This window comes from Saimiri boliviensis, chromosome 4 (genome assembly GCF_048565385.1).
Source record: "Saimiri boliviensis isolate mSaiBol1 chromosome 4, mSaiBol1.pri, whole genome shotgun sequence".
In the NCBI taxonomy this organism is placed as follows: Eukaryota; Metazoa; Chordata; class Mammalia; order Primates; family Cebidae; genus Saimiri; species Saimiri boliviensis.
Window position 1 is genome coordinate 14,229,794 of NC_133452.1, and position 19,401 is coordinate 14,249,194.

At 36.7% G+C, this 19,401-nt stretch overlaps 1 long non-coding RNA gene across 1 annotated transcript in view; it reads left to right on the top strand.

Annotated features, from left to right (window-relative positions):
• The window catches only part of LOC141584238 (uncharacterized), a 671,799-nt gene that overhangs the window by 583,903 nt on the left and 68,495 nt on the right, over positions 1–19,401 (top strand). Inside the window, exon 4 of the long non-coding RNA XR_012517148.1 lies at positions 7,325–7,398. This is a non-coding gene — a long non-coding RNA (uncharacterized LOC141584238). The remainder of the gene's footprint in view (positions 1–7,324; positions 7,399–19,401) is intronic.

Genomic DNA, 19,401 nt, shown 5'->3' on the forward strand with positions numbered 1-19,401 from the left:
CCCTCTCATTCAGCTTCAAGTGAGAGGGAAGCAAATCCTACTCATTCCCCACAGAGGTACAGATAAAAATATGCCATAGAAGTCCAACAACTTCTTCCCAAGAAATTCTCTCTAACTTCAATCCTTTATAACCTGAGCATGAAGATGGCATGACCAGTTTGAACTTCTTTTTATGTGAGCATGAGCATACTTGCCTTCCATGTTGTCTTATTTGGGTTTGTTTGTTGATTGCATCTTTTGAATTATCAGCCAAACCTGATGCAGAAACAGTCTTATTTTTGAAAACCTAGGACATCTGAATGATTACATTTCGGTAATTTCTAATAGTAACAGTAATTTCTAATTCTCAAAAAATCATTCCATGCATACAAAAGGATGGAATTTAATGACAATGTATAAAAACATCATTTTTTAGCCTGTTGCGGTGGCTCACACCTGTAATCCAAGCACTTTGGGAGGCCAAGGCAGATGGATTATGAGGTCAGGAGTGGAAGACCAGTCTGGCCAACATGGTAAAACACCGCCTCTACTAAAATTTTTTTTAAAAAATAGCTGGATATGGTGATGCATGCCTGTAATTTCAGCTACTTGGAAGGCGGAACCAGGGGAATTGCTCAAACTGGGATCTGAGAGATAGAGCTTGCAGTGAGCCGAGATCATGCCACTGCCTTCCAGCCTGGGTTGGGCTACAGAGTGAGATTCTCTCTCTCTCTCTCTCTATCTCTCTCTCTCTCTCTTTCTCTGTATATATATATATATGTCAATATATGTCCCTATATATTGACATACAGGGAAGATTTTATATACATATATATATATGATTATACATATATTATGAATTATAAATCATATATATATATATATATATATATATATTCCTCCCTATATGTCAATCTATTTTTCTGCACCCTCTACTTTGGAGACCAGAGCTATAAAAAAAAAAATAACTATTTAACTTTATTTGTTACCAAAATTACACAAAATTTGAAAAAATTAGAAGCATGCCATGGCTTTTTAAAGTTATAATTCATAACAGGAATTAACTTTCTCCATTGAAATTCCAAAAATTGGACTATACAGAAAAATCCCTGTAGCAATAATGTAGCAGCAGGTAAATTTAGAATCTCCCACAGGTGTACTTTCTAGTCATCTACCTTCTCTTCAGCAGATTCTCAACAGAATTGTTAAATATGGTTGTTTTTATGGTTTGAGATTTTTTAAATGATACAGCATGAACTGGTAGACTCAAAGATTCTGCAATATTTGCTGCTGGTATATTTCTGGGCTGTGTTTCATGCATCACAAGTTACATGGATTTAAAAAACTGCACTCCTATGATCGTATATGGGAGCTGCTGTTACAGATGCCTAAAATCATGAGACCCTTTTTCTTCGCAAAGAATTCCAGCCCATAGGGAAATTGAAAAATATAGATTGTTCAGTCGTTCTTATTTAGCCAAGCTATGTGGTTATAGATAATATCAGCACTGCTAATCTACAAGCCAGGAGAGATTATCAGTAATTGATCTGCTCTGAAATATCCTGTTTCAAGTAAGTACCTCTTTTGGGAAAGTAGATTTGAGGTTTAAAAGGAAAGCCCTATGGATGCACCAATTTCATGGATTCCTTCCTTTATTTTTTGCTTTCTCTTTTTGAAGGGTAGCAGAATAAAATATGTCCAAATAAAATTGTGAATGACCCAGTGACCAAATATTCCTCGTTCCTGATATTTTTAATTCATTTCATTTTTATGTCTAAAACTTGATTCTGGAAATCAATGTTTCCCTCTCCTTGGCACCTAAATTGACCTGAAGTTTCCAGCATGTATCAGGTTCTCATTTAGTCTCGAAATAACTATTTTTTCCATCTCTGGCAGGGATGAAGTGCCACAGTTTGGGCACTTGCTCTGTTGACATTAAATATGAGTTAAATGCCCATCACTTCCAGCGCTATATTTCCAATGGATTTAAGGAATTTTGAACACACATTACTATTAAATAATAATGAATTCCTTGCCATAAAGTGCTTGACGAATGTTGGTGATAACCAAATGGATAGTTATCACCTTTTGATAAAGATTTTTACCCCCATGTTTTCAAATGAATACAACCGAGGCAGAAAATTTAGGGGATTTGCTGAAAGTAGCCTTGTTAAGTCAGGGAGCAGCAGAAGCTCAGCACTGTCGGGCCACTATTCAACAGTCATCTTTATCATTTTGTATATTGCTACCTCCTCTCTACCTTTTGTTAAGGAGAAAGAAATAGGCTTTTTATTAAAGGAACACACCAAATTATAGTCTCAAAATGTTCCGAGCATTTAAGTGTATGGGTTTAGAGAGTGAGGATTGAAGTCTTTGAAATTAACCTCATTACTCTGGAAGAAAACTGATAGTTATGATCCATCTCAGATATAGGCAGAGGACATTCCACTTTAAAGCCATCCACCTTTGCATCTGCTTCTGCATTTCTCCCTTTAGGGTAATTTGTGCAAAAAGGCAGGGAAAGTCATCATTATCATTACATTGTTTATGCCCTGATTCTTTTTGAGAAAACTTCCTTCATCCCCACCCACCTCTTCCTGGGTCATTTGAGGCATTTCCAAATTGGAGGAGTTGCACGCATTTTTCTACAGCAGGTGGTTCAGCTGAAGAAGGGTGGGTTAAGCCCACCCGGCGCAGCTCACTTACTTTCTGCCTCTGCCAGGTGCCACGTGGGCATTGGCACCCATCTATGCAGAAAGTGCTTCGTTCACGGGTTAAAGGCATGTGGGCACTCTGGAAAAGCTTAGAAACCCCGAGCTCATGGTCATGGATTCAGCTGATTGCAAAGGAGATGAAGAACAATCAGACTGAATTGGAAAAATTCAGGAAAGAATTTAAATGGAAACTTAAACAATAAACCTTGTTACTATAGAGAAGAAGGTGGGAATTTGCTTCTTACACCTCTTATTACTATCACAAATATATATATTTCTCCTCACTTTTGTAAGCCAGGACAGAAAATTGGCTAAAAATGAAAGAGTTTTTAAAGCATCAGATGCCGATTTTCAGGAAATATGTCAAAAATAGAGGAGAAAAGTAATTGATACACTGAGGTGAATATTTTGAACATTTATACATTTGATACATTTCTATATGAGACTCTGGGTTAGACATTGTGAGTGAGACACAACTATAACACATGATTTCTGTTCTGAGGAGTTGGCTAAAACAGAATACATGTGTGTAAGTAAAATAACTATCTTATATGGAGGCATACGGTAATAACTATCTAAAGCTTTTTGGAAAATTTGGAATTTGAAAGTTTATTACAGAAATGTTATTACAAGTATTGTTTTTGACATTCAGGTCAGTTTATAAGTCATTCAATTCCTGATGAACTCCAAATTTTGAATATTTTCAGTCAGTGTATAGAAGCGATATATGTTGGAATCAGCTATGTCCCTTAAGCATCATGATGATATTTTTTAAAAAACAAAACACATTTAAAACAGACACATTGTCTGAGCATCAGTCACACATGGAAAATCAGGTTTTTCTGACCCCTTCCCACTGCCACTTACGAAGAAGGATAGAAGATTCATCAGTCTTAACTAGTATTAGTCAAGCATTTCACAGCATCAAAGAAATCACAAATACTTAATACAAAAGTGTGTTCAAAATTGCTTAATTCTGGCCAGGCACGGTGGCTCATGCCTGTAATCCCAGCACTTTGGGAAGCCGAGGCAGGTGGATCACTTGAGGTCAGGAGTTCAAGACCAGCCTGACCAACATGGTAAAACCCTGTCTTTACTAAAAATACAAAAATTAGTTGGACATGGTGGCAGGTGCCTGTAATCCCAGCTACTCAGGGAAGGCTGAGGCATGAGAATAGCTTGAACCCGGGAGGTAGAGGTTGCTGTGAGCCGAGATCATGCCACTGCACTCCAGCTTGGGGAACGAGGCTGTCTCCAAAAAAATCAAAATAAAAATTGCTTAATTCAATGGAAATATATTGCTGATTTCTACAGACATTTGAATAAATACTACATAATGCCCATAGAGTAGATGCACATTTTGGCATTAGTAGACACACATTTGGTTACCTAAGGATGACCTTGTGAATTAAAACTAGTTCAAGTATCCAGGAGAGACAAGTTGCTGCCCTTCTATTACAAAGTGGATCGACGTGGGCAGCAAATGGAGGCAGAGCACCTAAGTTCCCTGCAGCAGTTCTGACCGGGAAGGGAGGAAGGAAATGAAGAGATCTGGAGCAAATTCTCCCAGGAAGGACTGGGAAGGACTGAGACCTCTTGGGCAGAGCCTTGACAAAAGGGAAATCCTAAAGCAGAGAGAGAGAAGTTCTCAGGCAGCTGTGTCACCGGCAGAGACATGTTAGTTCACTCCTCTGCTGTTTCAACAGTTGACTTTAAATACTGTAGCTCAATCCACCCTCTGACTCGTTTTGGCACATTCTCACCTCTTCAGCCTCGTGGAAATACAGTGCCAGTATCTACAGGCACTTGATTACGTACAGACACTGTTTATCCACTGGCTGCAATGGCAGATGCCAGTCTGGGAGTTAAGCTCATATGGCTTCTAGTGGCCAATTAGATAGAGCATGCTGGAGAAATGAGGTGAAGCAGAGTCAAGCAAGGCTCAGGAATAACCTGCATGCTCCTAAGACACTTATCAAGATGGAAACTTCAGAGCAATGGGCAGGACTGTGCATAGAGCAATAGTGCTTTCTTACAGTTCTCAAGGTTTCCCTTGAGAAGGTTTACCCAGTGTGAGTTACCAGCTGGTCCTGAGACCTCTGCATAGTCTTTATACTCTTAGTAGTACTTACAGTCTTTTCATTTACTTTTGTTGGTTTCTGTTTTTTTTTTTTTTTTTTTTTTTAATTATGTTTTCAAAGTAGTCCATTGTTTTAGATTATATCCTGGAAAAATTTCATGATTAAATCTCCCTATCTGCCTTTCTTCCTTTATTCCCCCTTGTATATGTAGATAAACACATATATATGTCTATTTACATATATATACATATATATATATTTAAGAGAACTATAATAATGCTTTACATGCAGTGTTATAAGCTGTTATTTTCACTTACGAATGTATCATAGTCTTAAAAATAAAGAAAGAAACGTGCAACATTATAAAACTTATTACAGGACATTTAGATTATTTTGACTTATCTCTAATTTAAACAAAGTTTTGATGGGCACATTTTTTTCATGTATGTTTGCACACTTGAACTATTATATCCTTAGAATAAATACCTGGAAGTCAACTTGCTGGAATAGAAGAAATAAATATAAATTTGTTCAATAAAGATTAGAAAATTTCCTCTGAAAACAATTTAAGGTTTATAGTTCTCTTATATGCAAATTTGTATTTTCTTACATGTCTAATAGTACATATTATGTAAAATTTATTTTGGGTTTGCTATTCAAGAGAAAAAATGTTGTTTCATTTATATGATTTTGATTATCAGTGAGGCTTAATAATTGTATATGCTGATTGACTATTTGTATTTAATATTTTCTGCAATTATCTTTGCATTTTTAGTGCCATTTTTCTGTTGGAATATTGGGTTTTTGTCAATTTGTGTGGCATATATGTATATTATTGATTTTCCTCCTTTGTTACTTAAAAATATTCTTTTTATAATAAAAATTGCAAATAGATGCTAAAGTAGAAGGAATAATCAGGGAGAAATTATATATTTTATAAATTTTTCTTCCACATTTTAAGTTTATTTATGGACTTCTTTCCTAATTCAGTTTAATTAATTTTTTGTGTGTGTGAGGAGAGCCCTATTTTGCATTTGGTGAATATCATTTTCCTTATGCTATTTTTGGAGTTGATGATGTACCATAGCTATCTGGAGAATGTTAAAGTGTAACATTCAGTTTTTAAAAGAAAATCTGTTGATCATTTTATGTGAACACGAAGTCGTGCAGAAGATGCTGACTCACCTGAATTCTCTCATCTCACTACATTATTTGTCAATGCTTCAGATGGTTCTTTTTTCCTCTTGGAAAATGTTTTTCAATACTAAAATGACTTCCGTTTCAGAAATATCAGCATCCAATCACTATCTTTGGGTCTGATACATAGGAAGTACTTAAAATTATACAACTCTATTTAGGACATTCTAAAATATACTGAGAAAAGAGATATTTGTTATCTAAAGACATAAAAACAGTATCTAAGCAAAGTGAGGCTTACCCCAGATCTCTCAGCAGGCAATTAAAGAAAATGATTGCTGGAAAGAAATGCCTTAAATTGCATGTTTAGAAGACCTGGGAATCCTAATATATACTTCCTGCCTCTTTCTCATCATATTGCTTAAAAGTTTCAGAGTTTTATAAGTTGAGAAATACAGGAACAGATGTGTTTGCTGAAATGTTTGAGTGCCTAGCTCTTACGGCTCTGGTACTGTTTTCTCCTTAATGCTATTAATTACCTCTTTCTAAATATAGGGATTTCTAGATTTTTAAGAACATGATTTTTTTTTTTACTTAAAAATGTCATTTCTAAATTGTATTGATGTGTATGGAAACTTCATTATAAAGCTATATTAAAGTTTTGATTGATACATAGATTAGATTTTGCAAGTTGATCCTCACCGTTTGTGGCCTTTTTGCAGTAGAGAATCAAACACATTATATTAAGGAGTAAAAGAATATTTTTTTCAAATAAGTGAACATGCTATTCCCAAACTATGGCAAATATAAATTATTTTCAGAATGTTTTGTTTAATAATGTGTTGTAACAGATATCAATATGATCCAGAACTGAAATGATACTTGGCTCCAAATCTTTTCGTGTGATTCTTGCGGTTTCAGGTTGACCTAATCGAACACATTCTGCAGATCAACTTGACTACCTTGGAGCCTCTGAGAAGCTGACCCACTTATTTCTGTAGAAGGGAAAGTTTAAAAACTGAGATGTAATACTCTGCTAAGTGAGATTAGAAAGAACTGCTGTTGCAGAACAGTGAAAGCATTTGAGGTCTTTCTACTGCTTAGATATTTTAGATTGTAAATCTGAGTTTTTATGCAATACTGTTGAACCAGTCTCTGTTCTGGATCATATTGATATCTGTTACAACATATTATTAAACATAAAACCCCACATGGTTCTCAAAATTATACAGGGAAAGAAAAATGCCACAAAATGCAAACCTTTTGGATTTTGTCACAAGTGAATCATATCTAAAATAAGCCAGTGGATGTCATATTTGTATAAAGAAAATAAATGTATCAGAATGTGACAATCTGACTAATAGCTGAATTTAGTCATTTTCTTCAAATGTCATTTTAATTTATTCTTGTCAGGTATGGAGGCCTGTTTTCAGCATGTACTATGTCCTCCACTTTGGCTGCCTCATGGAGGAAATGATGCAATACCAGTAAGTACATGAGTGCAGAATATTTGCAGCAAGAAAACATGATATTACTCCCAAATCATATTTAATGCATGGAGGACTGATTTTCTTCTCACACCCTTTGCTTTTCTTTTTCTTTCTTTTAGTTGCCTTTTTGCAATTTCACTACTCAGCAAAGTCATGAAAATATGACATCAAAGCAGAGTTCACTGGAGTTCGGCAATGTGTTATTATATTTTGCCTTACCCTTCTCTTCTCTTTAGACTTGATTTACATGGAATTTTGTTGGTAACTAAAATTTAATAGAATTAGAGCTAAGATAAAGACCAGACTCATGAGACAGCCAACAGGGGTGCCCATCTACAAGGGGTGCTATACTTGGGAAAGTAATAAGGTGAGAAAAATTATATGGCTGAAATCTCCCAAGGACTAGTGGTTGGAAGGGAGGCATTATTGATTCATTAGTGACTGAGTGTGACTTCCACATTGGTAGACTCTATGCTAGTAGCTGATTACTTAATTACATTTAAAGAAGCAAAGGTCTGGTTAGACTAGTTGCAAAGACTTTTAAAATGTAAATCTACATATTGTTTCACAGTGTAAAGTATGGTAAGTCTTACCTGTGATCCAAGAAACCAGTGATGAGGTAAATAAGGATTTTTTTTAATTCTTTTAACTTTCTGCATATTGCTCTTAGCCTTTCTTCTAAATAACTGTTTAAAAAATATTTTTTACATGTCACATTCAGAGTGCTAAGTTAATTGCTTGCCTATGACTCTTAGTTAGCTCATACTGGTCTTGGCTATGTGTGTGTGTGTGTGTGTGTGTGTATATATATATATATATATATATATATATATATATATATTTGGTCCATTGCTATGCAAAGTGTTAAAACAAATGCCAGTGGAAAATATGGATGAAATGTCAACTAGTGAAGCCCACAGCATTTTTCTGACCATGAGATTTAAAGAACATTGTGTGTATCAGACAGTTGAGTACAAGGCAAAATTTGAATGGATTCTCCATATTCTCTGTATGGCAGAACTTTTAGGGTCTAAAATAGGAGTTGGAGATTAGTCGTGGGTATAAAGTACTCAGTTTGCTAGCGCTTTCCATAAGCATAGATAATTGAAAGAGCATCCATGATTCTGTAATGCAGAAAAATAAACTTTCTCGTTTTCTTAAATTAGGAAAACTCAGTTTGACCTGGCAAAAAGTCTGAGTGAGAATACTTAGAAAAAAAGTCAGCTTTATTAACTACACAGTAGGACAGGGAGGCATTTTGTTATATGACTTGAACTGAATACAAATATTTTGTGATTATCATATTTATTGTTAACATAAAAAGGCTACTTCTCAGATGGTATTTGAAAAAATTGCTACTTTTGCTTATTGATGTATGTTCTTATATATATATGTGTCTATATTTATGTGTGTGTATGTGTGTGTATCTGTGTGTGTTCAGATGCTCCTTGACTTACAATGGGATTATGTCACAATCAATCCATCCTAAGTTGAAAACACATTTAATGCACCTAACCTACTGGACATCACACCTCAGCCTATCCTGCCTTAAGTGTCCTCAGAATGCCTCCATTGCCCCACAGATGGCCAGAGTCATTGGCAACAGCACCCTATAGAGTAGTGGTTGTTCACCCTTGGGGTTGCAAGGATGACCAGGAGCTGTGGTTTGCTTCTGCTGTCTACCATCTGGAGAGATTATTGTATTGCCTATTGCTAGCCTGGGGAAAATATCAAAATTCAAAACTTGAAGTAGAGTTTCTACTGAATGCCTATTGCTTTTGCATCTTCATAAAGTCAAAAAATTTTAAGTCCAGCCATCATCAGTTGGGGACTATCTATGTGTAAGTACAGCCACGCACTGCTTAATGATGGGGATACCGTCTGAGAATTGCATCATTAGACAATTTCATTGTTGTACAATCATAGAGTGGACTTATAGAAACCTAAACGGTAGCACAGACTGCACACCTAGGCTATAGTGTAACATGCTATACCTGGAGCCTTTTGCTCATGGGTTACAGACCTGTATAGCATGTTACTGTACTGAATCCTACGGGCAATTGTCACACAATGGAAGTATTTGTGTATGTGAATATAGCGCGTGTACAGTAAAAACATGGTATTATGATCGTATGGGAGCACGATCATATATGCAGTCTGTCGTTGACCAAAATGTCATTATGTGGCATGCCACCATGTGTATACATAAAACGCCTATTATGGTTAGACAACTTTGTTTTTTTTTCTACCGACTTTATTGTAATGTAAATTATAGATCACAAAATTGACCCTTTTAAAGTACAGACTTCAATGATTTTTAGTAAATTTTTGGAGTTGTGTACCGTCACCACCATCCAATTTTATAACATTTTTTATTGCCCGAAAAAGATCCCTCGTTCCTGTTTACAGTTGCTGTCCATTCCCACCCCAAGGCTCAGGCAAACTCTAATCTACTCTCTGTCTCAATAGAATCATCTTTTCTGGATACTATGCTACAGACTCTTCCTTGTCATACTCTCAAGTAAAATCCCTACATCAGGGGCAATGCCTTCTGAGACTTTAGTGAATATCTTGGTTAGGGCAAGTTTTCTGTTATGAGGGATTACTGTGTGGGAGCTTAGGTCTCAAAAGGATCTTCCTAAATCTTCTCTTTAAGAAAGCAGTATGGTTAAAATTGAGCTGTGGACTGAGGCACGCCTGGGTTTAATTACTAGCTCTACTGCTTTCTAGAAGTGTGACCACAAAAAAAGTGATGTATCCACTCTAAGCATCATTTTCCAAATATGTAAAAATATGGTTGTTGGAATATGACATGAAGTAATAATAAAGTGACCGACACTCAGTATGTATTCAATGGAAACTTTACTTATGGCTATACCTGAGCTTTCTCATCAAGGAAAATAGACCCTAATTTTTGACCATTGTGTTTGACTTCAGATTTTTCTGCAATCCACTGAAGTATCATTGTCATATGTTTCCTTTACATTTAACCCAAGCTTCTTTGGCTTTTATCTAAAGAATAGCTCATGCCATCATCTGTATAAGGTCATATTATTTCCTGAAACTACTCCGACTTCACCAACAATGTGCATTTACTGAGAGCCTGTAATTGCTATGTGAGTGATACAGTGAAGATGTAGTCAAAGAGCTAACAGCTCACTTGGAAACAAACAAGTCACTGGAAATCAAAAATGAATTAAATACATATTTAGAGACTTAAACAGTAATGCTTCTATTTAACCAGTAATTTTGCTCCTGAATACCCCCTGGAAGGAAAGAATCTTCTATGCAAAAAAAAAAAAGAAAAGATTTTTGGATAGAGAGACTTGGCAAAACATCAATTATGGCCGAAAATAACAGGAAATGGTTATTGAGCTCTTCTTTAAAAGATGAATGAATTTCAATAGGCAGAAAATGGCACAAAAAAAGGCATTGCAAGAGAAGTGAATTTCAACTTCATTCATTTATGTTTTCATTTATCAGATAGGTAGATGTCTGCTTATATCAGTCAGCTTTCACTAGATTATTCTGAGGTAACAAACAATACCAAACCTTAGTGCCACATGAGAAAGAAAAATGTATTTCTTACTCATAGTACATGTCTCTCTCTGTCTTTCTTTCTTTCTTTCTTTCTTTTTTTTTTTTTTTTGTGTTTGAGTTCTGTTATTTTACTTTGCTACAGTTCTGTGTCTTGATCTTCATTCCTGGACCCAAGCTGACTTACCAGTCTCTTGGCGGTGGGGAAAGAGCTGTGGCAGAACCAGGAACAGGAACCATCTGATGTGTCCCACAGCTTCTGTCTTTCATCACTTCTGCTCACAACTCGTTGGACAAGGAAAGTTGTAGGGTCAAATACGATGTGCAGGGATGAGATTGGTAGAGACAGCCAGCTAAAATTGTGAGCAAAAAGATAAGCTGTTGCACTTCTACGTTTTAAGCAGTGAGCTTGAGACAGAGTCACTACCTCAGGAAACCTACACTTTACTATGAAAGTGTGAAGGTCTGTCAGGACCTGCTACGGACAGAAAAACAATGAATATCCTGCTAAGATGAGACAATGTAAAGTAAGATTATGCTGGAAAGAATATATGTGGTCAGATCAGAAAGGCTGTAAATACCCTTTCTAAAGATTACACTTAGTTTTAGAATCAATGGGCAGTAACTAAGTTGTCTGAAGTAGAGGTGTAGTGATTAGTTTTATGTGTCAACTTGATAGTCTATGCAGTACATAATTACTTAATTAAACAATGATTTAGGTGTTGCTGTGAAGCTATTTTGCAGGGTTAATATCTATAGTAAGTTGACTTTAAGTAAAGAATGTGGGTGAGCCTCACCTAATCAGTTAAAGGCTTAAGATCAAAAATCTATTTCCTGGAGAGGAAGAAATTCTGTCTCAAGATGGCAGTGTAGATATACTGCCTGAGTTTCCAGCCTGTTGGCCTGCCCCAGAAGTGTTGGATTTGCTAGCCCTATAATCACGTGAGCCAATTTTAAAATATCTTAGATAAATTGATAGATGTAGATAGATAGATAGATAGGATAGCCTATTGGTGTTGTTTCTCTGGAAAACCTAGTTCATAGGAGGATATCATGATTCAGTTTCATTTAGATGGAAGAGATTTTGCAAATTAGAAAGGAAAGAATTTGCTAACTGCTCAGAGGTCAGAATGAGAAGGAAAAAGTAAAGGTGAACCCAGGACACGACTATCTTGTCAGCTAAGCAATTCTACTTTTTATATTATTTCTTCAAACTTTCTTCCTGCCTTGTTCTTAGTTTTACAATGGACTGCTACATTGCTAATGCCCCAATTTGTTTATTTTTCATTATGATGAGCATATGCGAAAATATGTTCTATGCTTAAAATGTAAGTGTCTTCTTTTTGTATAAATACTGCTGCTCAATTTCTCACTAATTGCTCCAAAATTTGAATTTTCTATAAGGTGGTAAAAAGAGATATCATCCATGGTGAAGATCCAAGCGTGTGGCCCCACAAGGCCATGACAATAAGCTGCTATTCCTTAATTTCTTCAAAATGCATTAGAGTTGCCCCAGATGAGTGAGAAAATATCATAATTTCTTAGGTAGTACCACCATAATCCCAAGAGGGCTGAGACCTCATCAAACCTCTTTGCAAGGCAGGATTAAGGTTGCACCCTGAGTCTGTCCTGATGGAGTTAATTCTTCTCATCCCTACCCCAATTGCCTACCCTATAACTCTTCAGTGTTTCTCATAGTTTCACATGCTCCCAGTGTATAACTAGGTCAGATATTTTTGTGGAATTATTATCATTTAGTATTTAAGAATGTATTTATAATGTTAATGTTCTAAAATTGAGCCATTTAATTCCTGCTATATCCCTCTGAGATAATTTGCAATATCCTGTAAATGAGAAAATATGAAGAGTCACATGGTTTGACCAGGCCCACCCCCCCCCAACAAAAAAAATAAAGTATGCCAACAAATCTGTTTTCTCACAGACATTGTTAAGTGAGAACAGTGAACAAAGCTCTTTCTGGGGGATCATGAAACAACAACAACAAAGCAAGTAACAAAAACAACCAAAAAAGAAGATAGAAACCATCAAGAAGCTAATGCTTTGGTCTCAAAAATACTAGTGTATTGGCCAGGCACTGTAGCTCATGCCTGTAATCCCAACACTTTGGGAGTTTAAGGTGGGTGGATCTCTTGAGGTCATGAGTTCAAGACCAGCCTGGGCAACATGGAGAAACCCTATCTCTACAAAATAAATAAATAAATAAATAAAAATACAGAAATTAGCCAATGTGGTGGCACACACCTAAAGTCTCAGCTACTCCTCAAGAGTCTGAGGCAGGAGAATCACTTGAACCTGACAGGTGGAGGTTGCCATGAGCTGAGATTACACCACTGCACTATAGCCTGGGCAACAGGAGGCTCTGTCTCAAAAGAATAAAAAGAAAAAGAAAAAAGAAATGAAAATATTAGTGAAGTAGGATATTTCCCTAACCCTTTCATGGGACTTACAACAGGGGTACCTTGTTTACTCAGCCCACAATTTTCAGTTCCTCATGGGAGGGCACATGAGAGTGAACAAGGCAGGAACTGGAGTGCGTGAATGCTGGAATCAGCCAGCCACTTCAGCCCCAGCAGGAGTGAACTCCACTCATTGGGACTCACTGCGCTCCACCCCTCATGGGAGGGAGCGTACAGGTGAGTGTGTGCAGGATCCAGGGTGAGTGCTTTGGGCACCAACCAGCAGGAGCAAATTCCATGCCAGCCCCACAACAGCATCTGGGAGGCACCTGAGATCCCTGAAGCCCCAGAAGGAGTGTTACAGTGCTCTTGTAGCTCAGCAATGATAGCTTAAGTGTAAACAGCTCAGTTGACCCTCTGCCTTTTCAAATGAGGTGGCTGACTTCTGCCAGCAAAGGCAAAGGGCAAGGGTGACAGCCTTTTGTATGTGCACTTGTGGCTCCCAAGCTCTTGTCTGGCATCCAGGAAAAATGAGGTCAAACAAATTTAAGAATGGTAAATGTGGGGGATTTTATTACCAATGAAAGTGGCTGTCAGAGGGAAGGTGAGCTGAAGTGACGATGGGTTGGGAAGGTAATCTTTCCCTGAAGTCTGGCTATCTTTGGATGGATTATTCTTGGAAGTTATGCCATGAAGTTGTCTCTCTGAAGTCAAGCGCTTATCTCTGAGGTCCAGCCATAGTCTGTGATGTCCAGCTGCTTTTCCTCTCTGCTAGCTGAGTCTGGGGTTTTTATGGGCAAAGGACTGGAGGCAGCAAGGAACATGGTTGGTTTTGGAAAAGGTAACGTTTGAGCAGGAAAACGGGGATGTAAGTTCTCACTTTGGACTTCGGTCTCAGGATTTTCAGCTTGAGGATGGGGCTTTGCCAGGGACGTGCCCTTTTCTGCCTAGAGTTTCTCTGTCTCCTGTCCTATCACTAGTGTAAATTAATCTCCAAAGCACGTTGCTCAGCCATATCACAAACCTCCATGTCCTCACCTTTGCTTATGAGGTCCTACCTGGGTTCCTCATTGTGACCTGCGGGCCTGTACCTGCTCATCTCCCCAGAATATTTTTCTCCCTCTGCTGCAGCAGAACCACACTATTTATAATTTTAAAGCACAACATGATTTTAACTTTCCATGTCCAAAATGGAAACCCAGATCTTTCTTCCCAAACCTTCCCCATCTCAGTTACTCTGACCAAAAAGTGTCAAGTTATCCTCGACTATGATTTTTTTCTTCATTCCATGTCTAGTCTGCCTGCAAATATGATTGAATTTGCTTTCTAAATAAACCCAGAATCTAACCTGTTACTGCCCCCTTGACCATCTTGATCTAAGCCACTTGTCTGAGAGAAAAAATACTTAGTGAGGCTAAAAAAAAAAGGAACAAATGAACAAATACTACCCACTTACCCCAAATTCAAAAGTACACAGCTGCACATTTAAATTAGGGGAGTCTAAAGTGTTGAAAGGTATTTGTTGTGGTATAACCAAGGCTCTCAGCCTCTAAAGTATTTCCAAATTATCAAAGATTTTAATCATTATATCTCAAATTTAATATGAATATCCTTTGAGAGTCACCTTTGAATAGATTTGCAATTCTCTAGCCTCTGGCTTTCCTAGGTAGAGAGATGTTCATGCATCATCTTCAGCATCGTCACAGTAATGACAGCCTCCACTTTCCTTGAATTATTGCTATGTTGCTAGGCATTATGCTCAGTACTTATAGTAATTATCACTAAATCCCATAAGATTCTGAAGATCAACATATTATTGTTATTAATGGTCGATTTTATTATTATCATTATTATTATGATTCCCCTTTTATCAAGGAGGACACTGAAGCTCAAGGACACTAAGTCTCCAGCCTTATTCCCCCTTGCACCTACATGATGGAGCCAGGATTCATGCTCAAGTCTGCGTGGCACTGGCCCAGTCTTTCCACAGTTGTATGCTGCTCCCAGAGAGTTTTAACTGGGTAATTTTAAGATCGTTGCTAATTTTAAAGTTAAATGAGTCAAGAGAGTTATTGGTGCTTCTTGGTTAAATGCTTCATGTACAGTTGGTGAAAATAGAGACAAGTTTTCATAATGTGCACCACTAGGCAAAACCCTGGGCATCAGCTTCAGTAGACCATTGCAATCCTTGTTATAGGGAAAATGTACCTGATGGTTTTTGAAAGGTCACTGGTCACTCATCCAGACTTAATAAAGTCTGGAACTCAGCAAAAAGATTAACTCAGTTGAACCTAGTGTTGGCTAGCTGATAGGATATATATAGATGTTTAAAAACTCCACTATATTAATCTGCTCAGGTTATTGTAACAGAATACTACAGGCTGAGTGGCTTAAACAACAGAAATTTATTTTCTCTGTGTTCTGGAGACTGGAAGTCCAAGGTCAATGGATGGGCAGGGTTGGTTTCTGGTAAGGACTCTCTTCCTGGCATGTAGAAAGCTGCCTTCTCACTGCATCCTCATATGGCTTTTCTTCTCTGAACATGGAGAAAGAGCTCTGACTTCTTGTCCTATTTTTATAAGGACACCAGACCCATTGGATTAGGGCCCCATGCATGTGATCTCATTTAATCTTAGTTACCTTCTTAAATGTCCTATCTCCAAATACAATCACTCTGGGAGTTAGGGCACCAACAGATGAATGCGGAGGTACAGCTCAGTCCATAGAAGTTTATAGTTTTTCATCTGACCCTTGTGTTATTACTTATTCCAGCTTTTAATTTCTGAATAGTAAATAATGCGTATTTGAAATTTCATTCTGTATAGTGCTAAACTTAGGTTTACAAACTTAAACCATGAATGTGTTTATTGTTCGTTAAGACAAATTACTTAGATGCTTAATGCTTGCTGATTTTTGCATACTTACTGGATAATGTACAAAGTTATCATTTTCAGGCCCCAAGTACAAATACATCACACAATGTATAAACGTGAGGGATTTAATTTGAACTGATATGATATGCCGTTTAAGTGAATTAATGTTTTATCTTACTCTCCTGTATTACCAACAACAAAAACCACACTACTTTTAAATGTCAGTTAGGTTTTAGTGAAAATCATTCATTAAATGTTGTGTACTCAGTTTAAATCTAACTGGGTAACTAAACATTAAAGTAAAGGGGAAAAATCTATATTGGTCTAATTTGAATTATATGTTCTTCTCAACAAGCATAATTGCTATTGACTGCCTAAAGCACCATTGTCTAAGTCATGAATAATCATAAAACATTACAATTGGCACAAGAGGAATGGAAAGAAACCCATCAAAAAATAAATAAATAAATAAAAGCAAAGCACAAAATATGAACAACCTCCCCCTCCCTTCTCCTCTGCCTAAAAGAATAAAGCCGTGCAAAACACAATGACTTTATTAACTGAGAAAATGTACTGCGTGATAGCCATGAGAAGCCTCATTTATTATAGATAGTATTTCACTTTGGGTTTGACATTTTATTCTGGAATGAAGCTTACTTGTTACTTTGTGTATCACTAAAAACAAGAACGAAAGAGAGAGAACCTTAGTTTCTCTCCCTTTTCATTAACTGAGTTCTTAATTCCAAACTAGAAATACAGATTTTTCTTTGGCAAAATATTTTTCCAGAAGCTCCAGAAGTTGGCAAAATGTCACACGTTGGATATTTTATGAAGAACTTAACATTTACAGTCATGAACCTCTTCCTTAGGGGGCATCCAGAACCACTTTGTAGAGCATATTCACGAAATTATCCTGTACTTGTTTTTAGCCTCCAAAGACCTGTGGCTCTAGTGAAGTCTCCCACACTTGGTAATATTAGAACAACACAAAACACATGCCATTCTAATATCTTGGTGATTTGTTGAAAAAGCCATAGATTAAACTGAAAGTTGCCTTTAAAACACATTAGTTTTGTGATATCAACACTATTAGTTTTGTGCGATAATGATGTTAGTTTGTGACATTTGTGTGATAAATATCATTAAATAAGCATGCATATTAACAAGCATGCTGCTATTATTCTGTTTCTATAGCAGTTTGTGCACCTTAGGAAAGGGTTTCTTAATCTCAGCACTATTGACACTGTGCGTAGGTAATTCTCTGTTGCATGGGGCTATCTTGGGTAGTGATGGATATTTAGCAGCATCTGTGGCCTCTATCCACTAGATGCCAGTAGCACTCCCCAGGTTGTGACAGTAAAAAAAAAAAAAGTCCCTGTACATTGCCTAATGTCCCATGGGGAGAAAAATCTACCCCCATCCCCGGGCCAACCCCTTCTGTTTTAGAACCATGGCCTATGAGGGTAAGTTTATCACAGAATGGTAAAAGTGCAGAACAAAGGTAAATTTCCATTTTTAAAAATGATGAGATACGTTTTGCCCCACTGAGTGTCCCAGCAGCTGTTTAAAATAACTGGAAGGGTGTCATTTCCATGGTCGCTTTGATGTTTGCCTTCCATGACTCTATGAAGCCCCCAGGAGACCACCTGAACAGTTTCTATGATCAGTGAAAATTAGGACTCTGGTTAATTAAACTAATAGCAATCAAATATGTGATTTAAGAAACAAAGAGTTCTTGGGATGTGCTGATAGAATGGCATTTTAAAAGTTAGCTACTATATTATAGAGATTTCTCAAAGAACTAAAAATAGAACTATGATTTGATCCAGCAACCTCAATACTGGGTATCTACCCAAAGGGAAATAAATCATTATTATCAAAAAGATACCGGCACCCATATGTGTTTCACAGCACTATTCACAATAACAAAGATATTGAATCAACCCAAGTATCTATCAATTGATGATTGAATAAAGAAAAGGTGGTATATCGCCACAATGAAATACAGACTACTACTCAGCCATAAAAAAGAATGAAATCATGTCTTTTGTAGCAACATAGATGAATCTGGAGGCCATGACTTTAAAAGCCCTGACTACACTGCTATACAATCTATGCAAGTAACAAAATTATGCTTGTACCCCATAAATTTATAGAAATTAAAACAAAATAAAATAAATATTAGCTGCTTATTCCAGGGTTAGCACTAATCTAAAGAGACCTTTAATTCCCAGGTAGAATGTAGATTTTCTGTCTCTGAGTTTTGTGATTTTTCTAATCTCCACAATAGCTTACTCAATTAGCATTTTGATACTTGGGATACTTTAGCACATACTTTATTTGCTAAAGTACTTATTTGCTACAGTATTTATTTGCTAAAGTACTTGTCTTACCCAACGGGCTATGTGTTCTTGATAAATAGTGGGTATTTCTTAATTATTTTTAGATTCTCTATGTGTAGCATATGGGGACATAGGGGAAGAGGAATCAAATACTGAATAAGTATTTGCTAAAAAAGTAAATACTGTATTTGTTAATTTATTAAGTAGTCCTGTATATCAGAAATTGTTCTAGACCCTGAAATACATAGAGAAATTACTGTTGATGCTTCCTCTTTGAGAATTCATGACAGAGTGGAGACGAGAGGTCTAAAGCCAAGTAGTTAGAATACAACAGGTTAAAAAACAAAGCGCCAAAGAACAAAGAGAAGGGGGAAGTAAAGAGCCACCAGTCCTATGCTCCATGGTTTTCAGTGTGAAGAAAGCAATGGCTACTTTCAAGTAATACTTTATTCTGCAAATCACGATTCAATTATTTGTTAGCGGAAGAAAATTTTGTATACAATCATGCCTTGAAAAAAATCAGTTTTAGTTAAAATAACTAAGGAGAAGTAGAAACGGATCATTCTCTTCTTTCAAGTATTAAAAAAAAATTAGGAATCCAGAATCACTAAATGGAAAAGGTAATTGGATTGGATGTTACAAGGTATGAGTTCAAGCTTCAGGGTGGAACTATGGAGGCAAATCGTGTGGGTTCCATATTCTTTTCTTTACTGTCTTTCCTTTTGTTTGTTTGTTCTATCGCTGCAGTATGAATTGCCAAAACCTTCAAGGTATACAACAATGCTGATTTATTATCTTTATAACCACGTAGGTCAGAAGTCTGACACAGGT